Source organism: Callorhinus ursinus, unplaced genomic scaffold (genome assembly GCF_003265705.2).
Source record: "Callorhinus ursinus isolate GAN/ISIS: 27379988/994484 unplaced genomic scaffold, GSC_fseal_2.0 scaffold10, whole genome shotgun sequence".
Taxonomy (NCBI): domain Eukaryota; kingdom Metazoa; phylum Chordata; class Mammalia; order Carnivora; family Otariidae; genus Callorhinus; species Callorhinus ursinus.
The window spans coordinates 27,234,868-27,254,344 of record NW_027397072.1 but is presented as its reverse complement, the minus strand read 5'-3'; the positions used below and the strand labels follow the sequence as shown (position 1 = coordinate 27,254,344).

At 41.7% G+C, this 19,477-nt stretch overlaps 1 protein-coding gene and 1 long non-coding RNA gene across 8 annotated transcripts in view; one reads left to right on the top strand and one right to left on the bottom strand.

The window, feature by feature from the left end:
• The window catches only part of LTBP1 (latent transforming growth factor beta binding protein 1), a 387,020-nt gene that overhangs the window by 320,325 nt on the left and 47,218 nt on the right, over nucleotides 1-19,477 (bottom strand). The window lies entirely within an intron of this gene.
• Nucleotides 4,604-18,247, top strand: LOC141373569 (uncharacterized). Its single transcript, XR_012379691.1, has 3 exons — nucleotides 4,604-5,187; nucleotides 5,335-5,447; nucleotides 18,109-18,247. It is a non-coding gene; the product is annotated as an uncharacterized lncRNA (long non-coding RNA).

The window sequence follows — 19,477 nt, the reverse complement described above, 5'->3', positions numbered from 1 at the left end:
AGAATGAGAGATAGAGAGCACGAGAGGGAAGAGGGTCAGAGGGAGAAGCAGACTCCCTGCTGAGCAGGGAGCCCGATGTGGGACTCGATCCTGGGACTCCAGGATCATGACCTGAGCCGAAGGCAGCTGCTTAACCAACTGAGCCACCCAGGCGCCCAGAAAATTGGTTTCAATTCCGGGCTCAAAAAGTGTTTTTCTTCTCTCATTTTCAAAACTTATTTCATGGAATTCCATTCAGTTTTGTTCATTTGTCAGACCTCCACATCAAGGTTCCTAGTCAGTTAGAAGTGATTTTTTTTTTAAACTGTAAGCAAAATAAGGTGTATGTGTGTGTTAGTATTAAGACTGTACAACAAAAACCTCTTACAAACCATACAGGGATTGCCCCCCAAAACTCATTTGTTTTTAATTTATTTTCTCCACCAGCAATGTGTTGCTAAAACCACAAGAGAATAAAGCGTTGCTCGTATGAATTAATTCCCATCCAACTGCAACAACAGGAACCAAAGGATCAGCTTCAGCATCCAAAGAGAGGCAATTACGCACAATGAGCAGAGGAGGTGGTTCGAGGTTGCACTGCCAAGAAATGACATATTCCAGTGGATTCAAACCACCCTCTTCAAATTTTGGCATTCTGTGGTGCAAAAATAAAACCGGAGTTGATTGAAAAGCAAAGCTTGCCACCTGCTGCCCAATGGCATAATAGTAAAAGTTCAAATCATGTCCACATTTCTCAACTGAAATCCTCTTAGGAATTGATCAGTGTGGATGTTTGCATTTTCTATATTCATTCATTAGTTCTGAGTCTTTTTTAAAGAAAGAGTATCAGCCCCAAAGTTTTTAAACCAGATGCTATTTCAAACCCTGTACATTACAAACAACTCTAACCAATGTGCTTAAAAAAAAAAAAAACAAACCCAACTTCCAAACTATTATACATGTTGTGTATAAAATAAATCGGCCAAACTGCAGTTGTATCTATGATGGTATCCAGACCAAGGAGGAATGCCTTTGAAAACATACCAGCACTGTCCTACACTTCCACAACCTGTCATCATTCTAGAGGATATGAAATACTAAATCCACTTCCTGATCTATGCAGACTGTAAAATGCAAACATTAACAGTTTAGCTGAGGTTTCTACACACTTACACTACAAAATTTGAAGTAGCAAGTCCAGCGAACCAAAAAGAAAAAACTTGCCCACATGTCACCATTGCTTTGTCAACTCTAACCATTTAAGCTTTTAAAAATCTTCATTAATAATGATGAGCATTTCTATTGCTTAAATGTTTCTAGTATTCTTTTTCGTTTCAATTTCCTCTAAGAAAATCTGAGCAGTAAAACCATTTTTAGCCTTTTTTTCCCCTTAAGAAGCAAACCTTCAAGTTTGCTCTCATTTTCCGACTGTGTAGACCTGTGTATCCATGTCATCATGCCTGTCAAAAAGAAACTCAAAACGCTCGAAGGAAAAAGTGAGACTCGGAATTTGGGGGGAAAATAGCATCTGAGAGGAAGATATCCTGAAAAGCCATCACAGGCTGAATCAGGAGAGAGAAGGTCTAAGGGCTGTTCCATGTGCTCTTCTTTTGCCCAGGAACTAGGGCAGGTGTGCAATTCTCGGGAGCTTTATGCCAAGCAACCTCATCACACCACAGTGAGAACTCCTGACTTGATTCCTTGTGAAATAAAGCCTTTTCAATCAAGGCTCCGGCCAGCAGGAACTTGTCCATATGCAAAATAGCACCAACGCTCGTTGACGTTTCTCAGTTGTCTGGGAACTACTACGAAGCAGACAATAAAAAATAATTCATTGTCAAAACAGATGGCCCCATAATGTCGTACGAGTTCCTAGGGTGTGTTTTCTTCCTAAACACTAGAGGCAGTGTCTCCATACAAAAGGAAGCCTGCCCAGCTGCAGCCAGTTAAGTTTCAGATACTGCTGCTTCTGCGAAATATCTCTCTCTCTCTCTCTCTCTTTCCCTTCTTTTCCTATGGCTGGCCTACCCCTTTCTTCAAAAACTCAACAGGAGCTATGAATTCACGTACTATAATTGCTGCGTGTTTCTGATCAGGCAAAAATCTCTTTCCCAGGTCCCATTTAATCGCCCCAACTGAAGTGGTTTGAGATCCTAAGGTGTGTTAGGGTTTGGCTCGATCTTCCGGAGTACTATGTCTACAAGTCAGAAATGGTGCCTGGTGTGATGATACGGCAAGCTACTCTTTTGATTAATTAATTTCAGGCCCGTTGATGCCAGAACTAGACTTTGATGGAACAGGTCAAGTATCTGCCAGTGAAGGGAATAACACTACAAAGGCTTTGTCCTATAAAAATACAGCTCTCCACTAAAAACACCAAAGTAATTACTCATTCTAGAAATAGAAAAGGAAGAAAGAAACCACAGGTATGGGTTATTTGCTGAAACTGAAGAATATTTACTTGAGCCCTAGCACAGTTCCTGGCCCACAGTAAGTACTCAATAAATATATGTGAAATTAGAGGTCCCAAATCATTTCTTTTGGTTTCTTGCCAAAGACTTTCTAGTAAAGCTTGATCAAAAATCCTTATGGGTTTTTTTTCCAAGTTTTTATTTAAATTCTATCTAACATACAGTGTAGTATTAGTTTCAGGTGTAGAATTTAGTGATTCATCACTTACATACAATACCTGGTGCTCATCACAAGTGCCCGCCTTCATCGACATTACCCGTTTAGCTCATCCCCTGCCTACCTCCCGAACAGCAACCCTCAGTGTGTTCTCTATAATTAAGAGTCTGTTTCTTGACATATGAAAAAATGTTCAACATTACTAGCCATCAGGGAAATACAAGTCAAAACCATAATGAGATACCACCTTACACCAGTTAAAATGGCAAAAATGAACGAGACAGTAAACAAAAAGTGTTGGTGAGGATGGGGAGAAAGGGGAACCCTCCTACACTGTTGGTGGGAATGCAAGCTGGTACGGCCACTCTGGAAAACAGTGTGGAGGTTCCTCAAGCCATTAAAAATAGAGCTACCCTACAACCCAGCAATTGCACTACTAGGTATTTACCCCAAAGATACAGATGTAGTGAGAAGGGGCACATGCACCCCAATGTTCATAGCAGCAATGTCCACAATAGCCAAACTGTGGAAGGAGCTGAGATGCCCTTCAACAGATGAATGGATAAAGATGTGCTTCATATATACAGTGAAATATTACTCAGCCATCAGAAAGGATGAATACCCACCATTTGCACCGACATGGATAGAACTGGAGGGGATTATGCTAAGTGAAATAAGTCAAGCAGAGAGAGACAATTATCATATGTTTTCACTCATATATGGAACATAAGGAATAGTGCGTAGGACCACAGGGGAAGGGAGGGAAAACAGAAGGGGAAGAAATCAGAGAGGGAGACAAACCATGAGAGACTCTGGACTCCGGGAACCAAACAGGTTTATAGAAGGGAGGGGGTGGGGGGCTGGGGTAACTGGGTGATGGGTATTAAGGAGAGCACGTGTGGTGATGAGCCCTGGGTGTCAAACGCAGCTAATGAATTGTTGAACACTACATCAAAAACTAATGATGTACCATCTGCTGGCTAATTGAACATAATAAAAAAATAAATAAATCAGAAAAAAAAGTCTGTTTCTTGGTTTACCTGTAAAAGAGGTTCATTTGTTTTGTTTCTTAAATTTCACATTTGAGTGAAATCATATGGTATTTGTGTTTCTCTAACTTATTTTCCTTAGCATAATACTCTCTAGCTCCATCCACGTCATTGCAAATGACAAGATTTCATTTTTTTTTAAAGATTGTATGTATTTATTTGACAGAGAGAGAGAGAGCATAAGTAGGCAGAGAGGCAGGCAGAGGGAGAGGGAGAAGCAGGCTCCCCGCCGAGCAGAGAGCCCGATACGGGACTCGATCCCAGGACGCCGGGATCATGACCTGAGCCGAAGGCAGCTGCTCAACTGACAGAGCCACCCAGGCGCCCGGCAAGATTTCATTCTTTTTGATGGCTGAGTAATATTCCAGTGTGAATGAACATCCTAAATTAATCTGAATATAAAGGTGATAAATACAAGTGGTGTTTTTTTTTTTTTCTTTTTAAGAGAAGCATAGTATTTCTTCACTGGCTTTGGGAAATATTTCTGATTTTGTGAAAGACCATACTAGCATTATTGTCAAGTAGCCTGGGGCTGGATTGATTACTTCCCAGGGCAAATCAAAAACTTTCCTAGCAACCCGTAGGCCTCAAGAGCTAAGTTAAACAACAAACATACATGAGGTCTGAAACAAAATTGATGATTTAACATTACACAATAATGAAATTTGTTTCAGATTTCAATTACTGTTAATTCTTTTTATTACATTATGTTCAATAACAACTAATGAGAATACAATACAACTAGAAACCAGATAATGCAGTTCAACTATAAAGATATCGAGACCCGATCGTCATGCAGGTTGTTAGACACCTGTGTGTACGCATGTGCCCAAGTATCCAAGTCTCACTTTCAGCTCAGTAATGACATCATAAACAATGTGGGAGTTCAATCACCTACTGGAGGAGGAGTATCAGTGAGCTGAGCACTCCTAGTATAACATGAAAACCACAGAGCAGAGGCACAGGGATTTATATTGGAAGGGGCAAAGATAACACGCCATGGCAAAAGCTGAAGGGCCAACAAAGGTAAAGGTAGAAAACTGGAGTCTGATAACATCTGAAAAAGAAAAAAGACTTTTCTACAGAGCATGATGGTCACCAAACGCATTTTGAAGAGTGTTAGTTTGATCAACACAGAAGGAAACAGAATCTGCTTCTCATTACAGGTCCATGAACTTGAATCCAGGGACAGAGTGGAAGAAGAAAAAAGAAAGCTTTCAAAGACAACCCCCCCATCTTCCATTCCTAAAGTGGCTAAGATGACAGATTCTTTGACTTAACATATCTAGAGAGAGATAAACGTTAGACTATACCTAACTCCTTAGCCCGCATCCAAAGGAAGTGTCTTCTGGACTGCTAGTCTGCATCCCTTCTATTTTTAAAGAAAATTAGATTTCCTCTCCAGTGGTCACTGTGAGAGGGAGGTGGGCTACAAGGCCGGCTCCCTCAGGAACATTTCTCCCACCTACGCCTCAATCTCCTGGGCCCTCCTCACATTGCCACAGAACCAGCCTGACCTGGCTCCCCTCCGGTAATCAATCTTCTTCTTCTTCAGGGTCATCTCCCCGTCTCTCACAGCCCCCCTCAAAGGCACTCTCCCCAGCTGTCAAGGCCTTCCATAATCTGGATCTACCCACTCAATTTCACTTCCTACCATTCTTCAATTCCCCCAAAATAGATCAATCTCCCACCCGTCCTATGGAAATCAGAGACTCAATCCGACCGTATCTTCCATCCTGTCATGTCCTGTATGTAAAGGCCGGCCTCACTTTCCAAGTCCTCCAGATTCTGGTAAGTCTTCCTTTATTCCAGTCCCTACTGATGGCCCCCTTCTTATTCTCCACTAGAATCTGTAACAGGTACTACCTAATAAGTCAGTCAATAAGATATTATTCCATAATATTATTAACTATCTTTCTAAGCATGTTAGCCTGATCCTCCAACTGGAATGCCTTGGCATATGGCTGGCACTCTTTGTTGAAAGACTAAATTAAACAATTATAGAAAACTGATTTTTGTATTGCAGAGGTGGGGAGAACAGAGCTTCTGTATTCATTGTGGTGAACCTGGGATAAGGCAACTGGGTTAGAAATACATTAAGAACGGGCGCCTGGGTGGCTCAGCTGGTTAAACGACTGCCTTCGGCTCAGGTCATGATCCTGGAGTCGCAGGATCGAGCCCCGCATCGGGCTCCCTGCTCAGCGGGGAACCTGCTTCTCCCTCCGCCCACCGCTCCCCCTCCTTGTGCTCTCTGTCTGTCAAATAAATAAAATCTTAAAAAAAAAAAAAAGAAAGAAAAGAAATACACTTAAGAACGATTCAAGCTTAGACAATTAAGATGGTTCAATAGTACCTGAAGATTTATGTCTGGGTCAACCACCAAGCCTCTCACAGGACTGAAGAATTTTGAAATACATTAGCCGAGTCATTGATTGTATTCCTGTCGTCCCAGGTGAGTGGGAATTTTCAAAAATTCAACTTAAGAAGTTTCTTCCAAATTAGGGGATAAAAAATTCAGTAGGTACTAATAACATTCTTTGCATACAAGGGCCCCTCCCCACTTTGAGAGTTCTTGAAATGTTTCACAAAATGGGGGGCGTCTGGGTGGCTTAATCAGTTAGGCGTCCATCTTCGGCTCAGGAATTGAGCCCTGCTTCTGCTTCTGGCTCCCTGCTCAGCAGGGAGTCTGCTTCTCCCTCTGCCCCTCCCCCTACTCATGCTCACTCACACGCTAATAAAATCTTTAAAAAACAAATGTTTCACAAAGAGATCTTTAATATGAAAAAAGCTCTTACAAATAAAAAAGAAATTGTAGAAATTACATAGAAACTCTATGTTAATAGAAATTTATATGGGATAAAGAATGTTAATAGATTATTCATATAAAAATACAAAGGGCTAATAAACATTTGGAAACTGTTCAACCTCAATAAAAAAAATAAGAAAAGCAAACTGAATTTTATCTGTGAGCAATGTGATAAAATCACATTCCATAGGAATATTCAAAACCACTAATGCTTTACAGACTGTAATTCATTTAATTTATCAACGTCTTATTTGACAGTGACCACACGTACTCTGTTCAAATTATCAAGGATCTGAAATGATCTAATACAACCTATTTATTTTCACATAAAAATCACTATTTAAATTAATACAAAGCAACGCGGCAACAAAGAAATTAAATCAAGGAGATTGCAAAGCGTTTCAACCTTACATATATATATTTTTTTAAAGATGTTATTTATTCATGGGGGGGGGGAGAGAGAGAGAGAGAGAGAAACAGAGGGAGAAGCAGGCTCCCAAGGAGCAGGGAGCCCGATGCGGGACTCGATCCCAGGACCCTGGGATCATGACCTGAGCCGAAGGCAGACGCCTAACCATCTGAGCTACCCAGGTGCCCTCCCTTATGTGTATTTCTAAGACACTAAATTCTCCAACTATTTACATTCACAAGTCACCTTTCAAGACATGCAAGCAATTATGTTGTGAAATACTTGCCTCATTCGTAGAAATGGGTTTTTTAGGAATTCTTTTTTTCTCCTTCAAAATAGTTTCGTTAAGCCAGGAGATAAGGAAGAGCTACAGCAAGGGAAGAGGAACAGAAAGAGTTTTGTAGAGGGCCTAGAAGGTTAATGGTGGTTGTACTCCCTGAGTGAGGCAGGGGAAACAGAAAGCATTTCCTTTCAAATTCCTTTTCTCAGAGTGAAGTGCATCCTAATCATCTCAAAATGTCTATGTCGTCTTCCTGTTGGAGTTAAGAACATCCTTCCTAGAAATATAATTAAGAAGGATTAGCTGCTGCATAAAGAGGCTTTGAACAAATTAAAGAAGAATGATGTCTCACTTTAGATTCTGTCCATCAAATCTCCAAATACCAGCACTTGGCAAAACACCAACATCCGGCAAAGAATAAAGGCAGTGCACTTCACAAGCAACAAAAGTGATGCCTATGTCAAGAAAGCCCTAAGATGAGGGGCGCCTGGGTGGCTCAGTTGGTTAAGCATCTGACTCTTGATTTCAGCTCAGGTCATGATCCCAGGGTCGAGGGACCGTGCCCACGTGGGACTCCCCGAGCCCGCTCAGCACGGAGTCTGCTTGTCCCTCTCCCTCTGCTCCTCCCCCTGCTCGTGTTCGATCCCTAATGTGAATAAATAAAATCTTAAAAAAAAAAAAAGAAAGCCATAAGATGAGAATTTTTAAAAAGTTAAGTTCTGTATCTGTGGCAGACAGTCCAATTACTTTTTAAGGATCTGAAAACAGCTTCTACATTGGTAACTTAGAATAAAGAAGTAACTGTCACATTTTCTCCTTCAGACAGGACACATTTTGGTAAGTGAACCTTGATCGTTTTGAAAATAAGCAACTTTTTGTCAAACAACAGTGTTTTACTTGAAAATTCACTTAACAACTCAAATTTTTCACCATTCCTCTATCTTTCTTAGGTTTGGGGCTACAAAAATACTGTGCAAATTTTTTTCATAATTTTGACAGCAAAGAGTCAGACAAGGGCATATAAAAAACAGCAAGGAGAATGTAGACTAAGAAGAGGTCAGGTTCAAGTCCCAGCTCTGTTACTACCCACCCATGTGACTCTGGGCAAGACATTCATCCTTTTAAGTTATAAAATTTTATGATCTGTGCTGGATGAAGATGTTGGAAGATGGAAAAATGATTGTACCTAATACATTCTTGTTCCATTTCCCATTACACTCAAATAACTCTCAAAAGGGACAAAAAACCAGGATTAATTCTTTTCAAAGACACTGATATCGATAAAATACTTCTTTGCATTTCGGTGAGAGCTAACTCCATGAATCATGTAACTCTGGAACCACATGAAGTCTAAGGGAAAAATGATTTCGCTGTAAGTGAAAAAATAACTCTAAATAAAAATAATTAAAATTTGCCTGTCCCTCCCTATTTGCTTTTGAGAACTGAGCCCAATCTTCCATCAAGGTACAAATCAATTAATATTTCATTAAATACTCATGAGGACTAGGAAAGTCAAGCTCATAAAATGGATTTTCAGTGTCTATTTCAGACTGGTTGCCTGAGCTTAGTGGTCACTTTTCTGCTTGCTAACGTGCCTGCCTCTCAGTGGTCACTGGCGTTTGAGGAAGTGCAAGGAGCAAGAAGACCTGACGTTGCAAAGGTCAAGAGGAGAAGATCCAGAGAACTAAACAGAGTCTGACCAAAGAAAAATCCTTGTAATGGTCAGAGATACACAGCAAGTGGGTCCTAGAGTCACCTAGAAGCACCACCGTAAGGATGCGATGTCAGGGCCAAACTGCTGCCCCAGAATGGGGTGGGGGATGACAGAGTCAAATTTTGCCTCCTCTCATCAGTGACTCATTAAACAGGGCTCTTTGGATTACTTTGAGGAAACTGAGGCAGCTTAGCCAATGGATTACTATTTGCATCCCTGCATGGTCAGACCTCTGGATTCAGAGCAGGGACAGCATCACTTACCTGTGTCCATTCACCGAGGAAGCATTGTGCCAAGAAGAGTAAATCACACAAATTGAAATGAATGCTATGGAGGGAGGGAATGGGGAAATGGTGTCACGAGAGCATCTTTGAGGGAATAACAGAGGTCTCGGGGAATGCTTCCCTGAGAAAACGGAAATCAGTAACAAGAGCAGGTGTTAGCAGGGAAGAGGAGCACGGGCGAGGGAGGGGGCAGACTGCAGACAGACAAAGGGTCAGGAAGGCGCTGGACAGGGTTAAGGAGCTGCCTGGGACATGATGACAGGCCAGTGCCTGCGCATTACGACAACCAGGGGATAGGGTACAAGGAGAGACCAGGGAGTCTGATGTCCCGGGAGGGGAGAACTCATCTTTATCCTCAGAGCACTGAGAAGCCACTGACGGCTCTTATGTAGAGCAGGGCAAGACAAGACTTATATTTTGAAAAGATCCCTCCAGTTGTGGACCAGACTTCATACTTGATAAAATCCCACCTAACCCTAGTGGGTGATAGGAACATTCTCCAATCCACGATTTAATTTCATCTAGTCTTCACAGTTCCTTCTGCTATCCTGCATAAACACACAAACATCTTGTCCAGAAATAGCAGCCCTGAAAAATGACAGTCATTTTTTCCTGGATTAGTGAAATCTAGGGTTTCTTTTCTCCACAATGTTTAAGGAGACACTCTTTCCACTTAGAAGTTCCTGCCTCTGGGACCATAGGATCAGCTCTTTCCGCTAGGTCATCTCTAACACATTCAAGAAACAGACAAAAAGGTCAAAAACATTCTTCACTTTGAGAACCACGGTGAAAACATACTAACTAAGCATGTTTACTACACAAATTAACTTAGTTTTTTATTTCCTGTTTATGCTTATTATAATGTAAGTTGTACTCATCACCTCCCTCACATAGGACTCACATCTTACAGGTTCTTTATTCTGATCCCAGGCAACGCTGGGGCAGAGAATAGCTATAAAAGTTTAGTCTTAAAATTTAGTCTACACATTGCTGGAACATAAACAAACTGTTAAGCCAAGGAAAACAAGGAAAGAGAATGTAGTGCAATGCTAGGGGCACACTGGAAGGATTCATGGGCAGCATCTATGGAATGCCAGACCTATCCAAATGTAAAGAAGAATTTTTACTGTAATCTACACAACACCCAAAGTCAGGTTCAAAAAAGTATTCTCCGGTTTGGGATCAGCCATGCAGGCCAGGGCTAAAGCTCATGGGTCCCATGTGTCCACCATGTTGCATTCTGTCCCAACTGCTTATCAGTGGATTCGTGTGTGCTTCCACTGCAGTTCCATCATCAGTTTGCAGCAAGTCCTCGAACAACTAATTCATTTCCAGCGCACAAATTTATTTCAACACAGAATAATCATACAGGAAATACATTATCAGGCTTAAGGGCCCCCCTCAAACTGTGGAAGGAAGGGGCATTCCTAGCCCTTTCCCCACTCCTCTCCATGTCTGCCCATCCCTTCCTAAACTTCCCCCAAGATGGCTACAATCAGAGCCCGCAACCCACTTGTCTAGTGCTTGGGGCTGTTGCATGTCAAAAAGTACTTGTTTATGAGTGGTGTTGACTTTTCAATCCCAAGCTTCATGAGGCTAAGGGCGTAAGGAGAGCTAGGGCCCCTCCCGCTACCTGGACAGCTCTAGGCTTTTGGTTTTCCCCTCTTCCAGCCACCACAAATGCCTGAGGGTGCTGGTCCCAAGACTTCAGACAACAGTGGCGGCCACATTTAGGCCTTAAATCTATGTGAAGTGCTTAAATCTAACTTTTATCAGAGTCATAAGGTCTGGCTATGCTATTAACTGAAGGGTGCTTTGATGATTATTTACTATCCCTTATGATTATGGCTCACTCTTGAGTATCAGGGAAGATCACAAAAACAAGACTGGGTCCTTGAGAAAACACTCTGGAAATCAGAATAATGGCTTTAACATTATTACCAAAATAATTTTACCAAGCCCCTCAAAGATGTCCACATCCAAAACCTGTGAATATGTTAGGGTACCTGGCAAAAGGAAATTAAAGTTGCAAATAAAATTGAGGCTGCTAATCAGCTGACCCTGAGATGGGGAAAGTTATCCTGAATTATCCAAATGAGCCCAATATAATTACAAGTGTCCTTAAAAGTGGAAGAAGGAAGAGGCAGATGAAAGAGAAGTGGGACAGCATAAACACTCAGTAAATATTAGCTATCATTGTTAGTACACAACATCAAAACATCATCTTGATTTCTAGCAAGGAAACTGGAGAGCAAACTCTATCCGAGCACTTGCACTTTTTAATTACACACTTTGAGTTTCCAAATCCTTATGTACCTTTCATCAGAACTTAAACCCAGTCAGCTGCTGGTCCTATCTCAAAACTACTCCTGGCCAAGCTTTCCTCGTGGGACTCAGCGGGGTGCAGACAGGGCAATGCACAAGTGCCCTCCCATCCCCTTCCCCTGCCGCCTCCACCCCCATCCCACAGTCTACTCTTCCTGCCAAGTCCCACTCAGGAAGAAAAGGTTCCCTGCTTCCAGTTCCTCAAACACCATCTCACCCACCATTTTCCCTAAGTGCTGACAAACAAAACAGTGCTGACCAACAGATGATACTAATATGATCACACTTTATACAATGGATCATGAAGTCCTCAAACCTTGGCCTTGCCATATCCCGTTGGGAGTGGTTTTCTGAAGAACTCACAAAGGTCTTCGTCTGGAATTCCCACACATGCCTACCTCCACAGCATTATTCCTAAGAACCAAAAACTAGAAAAATTCCAAACACCCATCAAGAGCGGAATAAATAATAGATTGTGGTATATCCACACGATGAAATAGTCTCTGGCTCTGTACATGGGAACTCCAGCCACGCACAACCACATAGATGAATCTCAGACATAACAAGGAGTGAAAAAATGTGCATTATATGATTCGTTGATAGATATGCTGTTGAAAAACTGAATTTCTGGTGTTAGAAGTCAAGACAACAGCTCCCTTTGGCAAGGAGGGAGAGGGTAGATCTAGGAACAAGGGGGCTTATGAGGTGCTGGCAATTTTCTACTCTGTGATGTGTATGGTACTTACAGGAGTGTGTTATCGCTTTGGGATAATCGCTAGGCTTAAGGCACTTCTGATTTGTGGACTCTATGTAAGTAATTTCAATTAAACTTCAATTTTTTAAGTTTAAAATATGCATATAAAATTATAAAAGCAATCACTGATTCAAATTATGAGTTCTCACCCCATCCCTACGGTGTCACAAAATGTACTCTAAAATCCTTGGATTGAGTTTCTTTTCATCAACTTTCTGCCACTGTGCCTTTTTTCCCACATCAGAAAGTAGGATCAAGACCTTCACTGCATAGACATGTTAGGTAGATCAGATACACCAGGAATGCAAAGTACTCTGCAAAACGTTCAGGGCTTTACAAAGGCAAACAGCATTATTCCAAGAGGAAAAGGTTAATTCCTTGCAATACAGGTAGGTATTCATGAGACAAAACTCAAGGATTTAGACCTTATTTTTTTTCCTCTAGAAAAAACTCAAAAAATGTATTAAACATTTATTGTAGCCCTTCTGTGTACCTATGGTAATAAAGAGATGAAAGACTGTGTAGTAAGTGTTATGATAATGGGGAGTAGAGGAAGCACAGAAGGGAGCCCTGTGGGACGATCAGCAGAGTGGGGGGGTGAGGATCAATACTGAGCAAGGTACCCCCCCAGGCTGAGAGATCATTTGAGGAAACTGCCCATTCTAGTATTGACCATTTCCTTGACTTCTTTCAGAAGTTCAGGTTAAGATCCCAATCTCAATAATTATGCTACAAAACGCTTAAAACTTCTCCCCAAAGTTTTAACTGTTGGTGTAGTTTTATAATGAAGGCTCCCCCCTGCTTCAGGGTAGTATGAGAAAGTCCAAATAAAGGGAATGAGCTTACATTTCATTGTTGTTGTTGTTGCTGTCAATTAGGAGGAAGTACTGGAAAGAACATTACACTAAAAGCCCCCCACCCTTGTAGATATCACAGCATATCGTTTTTGGGTTTTGGTTGTTTTTTGTTTTTTGTTTTTTAAGACTCACAACCATGGTGCCAGGAAGGTAAGAACAGGGCAGAGATAAAGGACAGTGTGGCACTGTCTTCTCCACAGCCCAGACATCACTCAGCGCTGCCTCCCATCCACTGACCCATGGTAAACGCAAAGTATTCAGTTCTCAAGAACTTTGAAAGTGGAACCCATCATCTCAATGTGGATTCTAAAGGGCCTTGCCTATATTTAGAAAATATCTGGCATACTATGAGCTCACTTGATAAATATAGAATGCATTTGAATTACTCCTGTCTTTTAAAAGAACATTTGCTCGTTTGCTTCCTTTCTCTTCACCACATCCCTGGGAAGAAGAGAAGGAAAAAGAGGGAGAGTTAACGCCATCAGATAAATGCAGTCCCCCTCCCCTGGATGGAGACAGGACAGGATTTTTCCAGGGAAACGAACCACCATCCTCTCTAACATCAGGACACCATAAGATGATGAAAATAGCCATCACTAGGGAAGAGAAAAGATGGAACACATGTGGGCTCCCTAGATAGATTTGACATCCATATCCTGAGTAAAACCAGACTTCCTTCTCAAGCTCCAAGAGAGGGGACTGGGTACAGTGTCTCCCTCGAAAGTGCTTCCTCCTTATACCGTACAGATAACAGCTTCCATTTGGCAAAGTAGTGGTCATTTGTACCAACCCTCTCTAATGACCAAAAGACATCAGCAGCTAAAGAATGGTCCTCATGACCCCCACTTGTGGTTCCATGGTCAGTGCCTATAACATCCATCATGATTAACATGGATAAAGACAGACATTTTGGGGGGCCTGGGTGGCTCAGTCATTAAGCGTCTGCCTTCGGCTCAGGTCATGATCCCAGGGTCCTGGGATCGAGCCCTGCATCAGGCTCCCTGCTCGGCGGGAAGCCTGCTTCTCCCTCTCCCACTCCCCCTGCTTGTGTTCCCTCTCTTGCTGTGTCTCTGTCAAATAAATAAATAAAACCTTAAAAGAAAAAAAAAAGACATTTTACCCAAGTCCAAACAGTCTCAGTGAGCAATGCTGGGGACTAACGATAAACTTTCATGGGGCACTTCAATATATATGTGAATAATTACACTGACAGGTGACGAAAAAGTTCTGGAAAGCTGAACAGTTTTGAATTTTGCTCCTTTGTGGAATCTCCCAGCCATAACTTAGAAGCATTAACACCTTTTTACACAGAGGATGAAAGAAAGATGCTGGAGATGCACCTGTGACCTAACAGTGGCAATTCGTCAACAAATACGTTGACAGCTCCATACAGAGAACATCTACAGGATACAATCTGAGAGTAACCTGAAGTGTTAATATGGAATTTTCTAAGGACTTCCGTATTATAAAGTCAAGAGGAAGTTCAAAGAATCAGAAGTGGCTGCCAAAATTTGCATACAGGATGAGGAGGCAACATTTGGTCTTTTTTTAGCTCACGGAGTAGCTGTGATGTGGGCCAGCCAAAATTGGGAAAAGGAACACCATAATAATGAACAACTTCCATGAAAAGCATGAATGAAACCACCATCTACAGCAGTGACTACCACCAGGATGCCCTGGCCAGGGTCTTTCCAAACCAGTACCTGACCAAGTGTCTAGACATGAACCACTGATACCCACTTGCTTTTAGTGCCTGACAGGGAACAGAGAATGATCCTGGCTATTCATCCATAAAGCTCTGTCAGAGACCATCCATTCACCAAGTATCAACCACTTCAAAGACCTTGGAGATCCATGATATTACCAAAGAAACTTTCAAAAACAGCAGGATGAGAAGACCTCCACATCCCCCCTTCCTCCCGCAGTCCCAAGCTTGGATCATACCTGATGCTCTTTACCTTTGCCTCCCATATTTCATGACATGCCAAGGTTTTTTCATTTATAGGCACTCCTGAGTTCATGTCCTTCCTCTACACCTGTCACAGAACCAGCCTCCAGTGACCTCTCAGGCTAATCCACTGCAGATACTACAGCCAGATTAATTTTCCAAGGCAGAAAAAAAAAATCACAGCCTTCCTCCCACTTGAAATTTCCTTTTGATTTGTTCTATTGCTGTTGTTACTCTTCATTACAGAAAACATAAAAAATAGAGTTCTGTGAGAAACCTCACGGACCCATCATCCAGCTTCAGTAATTATCTCTTCATGGCCAATCGTGTTACCTCTACACCTCAACCCACTGAATAATTTCAATCAAAGCTCAGACAGTGTATGACTTCATCTGCAAATACTTTAATATCATTCTCCTTACACAACTATAACGTCTTCATCACAGACCCTCAAATCAACAATCATTCTTTTCTATCCTTAAATTTCCGATCAATGTCAGCATTTTCATGATTCACCTATACATCATCATCTTTTTCTTTTATTTACAATATTTTTTGAATCAGGATGGACATAGTCCAAACATTGTGATTAGTTAGCATGTTTCTTAAGTCTCTTTTAAACTATAGTTTCCTTCTGTACACCTTTCTTCTTTTCAATTTGCTTTGTTGTATCTTTTTGGAATTGTTTTGTTAAAATTTTAAGGGTTAAACTTGTTTTTTAAACCAATCCTTAAAACCTTTTATTACCACTAGTCTGCATCTATATCAAGCTCCAATCAAATCATATCCTAAATGTGGTTTTTTAAATATGTCCAAAAATTCTTTGATATTTGTCCCTTCAAGCAGAGCAGGTTAATTTCACTTCTTTGAGGATGCACTCGACTTAGGGACCCACTTCTAATGAGAATGTGGTGGAAGTGAAGGTGTATATTTTCAAGACTGAAGACCACAAAGGCTCTGTGGCTTTCTCCTTGCTCTCTCCAGTGGGGGGATCACTGGCCTTGGAGGAAGCCAGTGGCCATGCTGTGAGGACTCTCAGGCAGTTCTGCAGAGAGCTCCACGTTGAGAGGAAGTGAAGCCTCCTGCTAACTAACAGCCATGGGAGTGAGTGAACGCCAGCCCTGGTCGAGCCGCCCCTGCACACTGCAACCTCATGACAGACACTGAGCACAACCCCCAGCTAAGCACCTCCTGGGTTCCTTGCCTACAGAGACTGTCAGACAATAAATGTTTATTGTTTGAGGCTGCAGAGTTCTGGGGTGATCTGTTACACAGCAGTGGGTAACTAATACACCATGATTTCTGACATCACATCGTTGCCATTCCTGGAAATGCCCTTCTTATCCAGTTCTTTGTGTCCAAATTTCACCATTTTTTCAACTCACCTTCTCTAGAGCCATCCCTGGACCCCCACTTTCCCAACACTCCAAAATCTGGAAACAATTGCTCCTTCCTTTGATTTCCTAAAGAACTCGGTATCTGGTCCTAAATCAAGCTGTCTAAAACCAATCTGGCCAAAGGTAAAACCAATTCATCTATGGCTCACCTACGTAAAATGTGTAGTTTTAACATTACAGTTTTACTAAAATCACTGTTCCTGCAAACATGCCATGCACACACCTGTCTTCAGGGTTCATGCTCTCACTTCCTTCAGGCCTTTGCTTAAATGTCACCTTCTCAGTTGGGTCTTCCCTGACAGCCTGATTAAGACCACCAGAGCCCTCAAGCCTTCCAACCCTGCACCCACACAGCACTCCTGGCCCCTCACTACAATTTTCACCACAGCACTTATCATAATGTTTTAATTATGCCACTTTCAATTGTCTCCCACTTTGCAGACCATAAGCTCCGGGAAGGCAGACATTTTGTGTATTCATTCATTCTGTATCCTGCACCCCTATAATGGTGCATGCATGGGACACAGAATGTGTTCAATAACAGCTTGGGTAATAAATGATCAAGACTGAAGGGCTTCGTATGCCACATGATGAGTATAACACTAAATACACATTTTGATATTTTAGCTATCTTTATGTCTACAAGCACCTTAAGGGGGCTTCATCAATCTCCTCCTTCAGTAGATAAAAATAAAACAAAACCTTGAAAGCCCCTAAAGGAGGCAACCTTAAAAAAAAAAAAGGTAACTTAAGAATTGTTAAATATCCCAAAGTAGCCAAAAATGGTCCTATCATCTGTGTTCTTTGGTGGTTTGATTAAATAGGATTTCAGGTGATTAGGTCATTACCTAAAATCATCTGTGGGCCAACTGCACCCTGCCTTTGCATCTCTTGCAAGTTACAGCTCATAGATCATTTCAAAACCTCCTTAAGAGCAGAAATGGATCTTGTACATCTTAGTATGATGTATTAACATATAAAAGTTTATTAAGAAATTGTCAGAACTGGGGCGCCTGGGTGCTTCAGATGGTTAAGCATCTGCCTTCGGCTCAGGTCATGATCCCAAGGTCCTGGGATCGAGCCCCACATCGGGCTCCCCACTCAAAAGGGAGTCTGCTTCTCCCTCTCCCCCTGTTCTCTCTCTCTCCCCCAAATAAATAAATATTAAAAAAAAAAAAGGAAAGAAACTGTCAGAATTGTTAGTGCCTCAGGCTATCTCATCTCCTTACCCAAAACCACACGGGAGGCACACCCACATACACAGGCCCTGTAACAATGGCATGGTTAAAAGGGTCTTCATTCAGCAGATGAAGCCTTTGAAGCAAATGTATCTACTGACTTATTTTTCCAAAGCCGTGTTAGAGCTGAAACCTTAGCCACCTCTTTGACTCACAACATTCTTGTCTAAATTATACTGCTGCTACCAAAAAAAGAAAGAAAAAGTTGCTCCTTTATCTGACTTCTGACATATGGTTCTTACTAACAATCTATATATACACATCACAGAGGGTCAAATTGTAACAGTAGATGGTGATATTCAAGATGAACGAGATCGCTTGTAAATTACTTCACAGTTTATGTAAGTAGTAATGCAAGAAAAAAATAATCGCAATGCACGGTAACCTGACTCTCGATTGCCAAGGCACGGTTCAGCACGGAATTGTTCTTTGTTTTTAAGATCCAGAACAATGCTGGAAGAGAGATGTCTAGCTAGGATATCGCCAAAGCTTTGTATCATTTCAAGGACACACAGTTACATTCACGTTCTGGCCCAAAAAAGCACCACTATCTTTTAGAGAAAGGGTCAGCGAATCATAAGAATTCTTAAATTCTTACATTTTTTTAATGGTTGGGGGGAACAAAAGAAGAATATTGGGTGACACATGAAATTTATACGAAATTCAAATTTCAGTGTCCGTCAATAAAGTTTTATTGGATCAGTCACACATGTCCGTTTATGCATCATCTATGGCTGCCTTTGTGTTAAACGGCAGAGTTGAGAAGCTACAACAGAAACCATATGTCCCACAAAGCTGAAAATATTTATGACCTGGCCCTTTACAGAAAAAGTTGCCATCCTCTACTTCAGGGCACGGATGCTGAATCTTAGCTGCCTCTATTTAAAGCCTAACATGTTAATATTATTCACTTATTAAGTGTATGACCTTGACCAATTACATAACCACTCTGTACCCTCAGTTTCCCTACCTGTGAAAGGGGGTTAATCATTGTACCCACCTTCTGGGGTCACTGTGAGTTGTAAATTAGGAATACAGACAAAGCACTTGAAAAGAGTCCCTGATAGGCAGTAAGCCATGACCACGGATTCGCTGGAACCACCAATCCTTCTTGTTGCAGGCTGCAGGATGTGTTCTCCAAGGGAAATGCCAGCAAAGTGGTTAGATTTCAAACTAGCCCCCAGAATCTGTTTACCGTGGTAGAACTGAAGGATAAGAAGAAATAGAAAAAAATGAAAGAAAAACAGAATGAAGAGCAGTGAGGAGGGAATAAGAAGAGAGAAGAAAAAGTATGAGGACCCCACTCAGCAGGGACAGTAGGTGGCCTGCTCAAAGGGGAAGTATAAATTAGGGTAATTTCATCTATACTAGCAGATTAAATAACTTCTGTGGGCTGCCTAGGTACTAATCACCATGTGGAAGCTGTCTCTAGCGGGGGAAAGTATTCCAAACTCCCAGCAAGTGACTTACAAATGAACCGCTGGGTCAAGCCCATTTTCAACTGGAGAACTTCCTGCATTTTACATTCCTAGACAAATGACAAGTGAGAAATGCAGTACCTTCTGCATCTTGTTATACATGTCGAGTAGCTAATTAAAAGGAAGCAATGTGCGTAAGGACGCTGGGCGGCAAGGAGGTGCTCCTCGGGCCACTCAGAGGAGGGCAGGGATAAGCAGTCTTATCCAGGAGTCCTCATTGTGTTCAGAATGGCACTTACTTCCAAATGCTAAGAAAAAACCACGTTGCCATAAATAGAACACAGGCTCATTCACCAAAAATGGACCTGGGTGGCAACTGGGAGGAAAACAC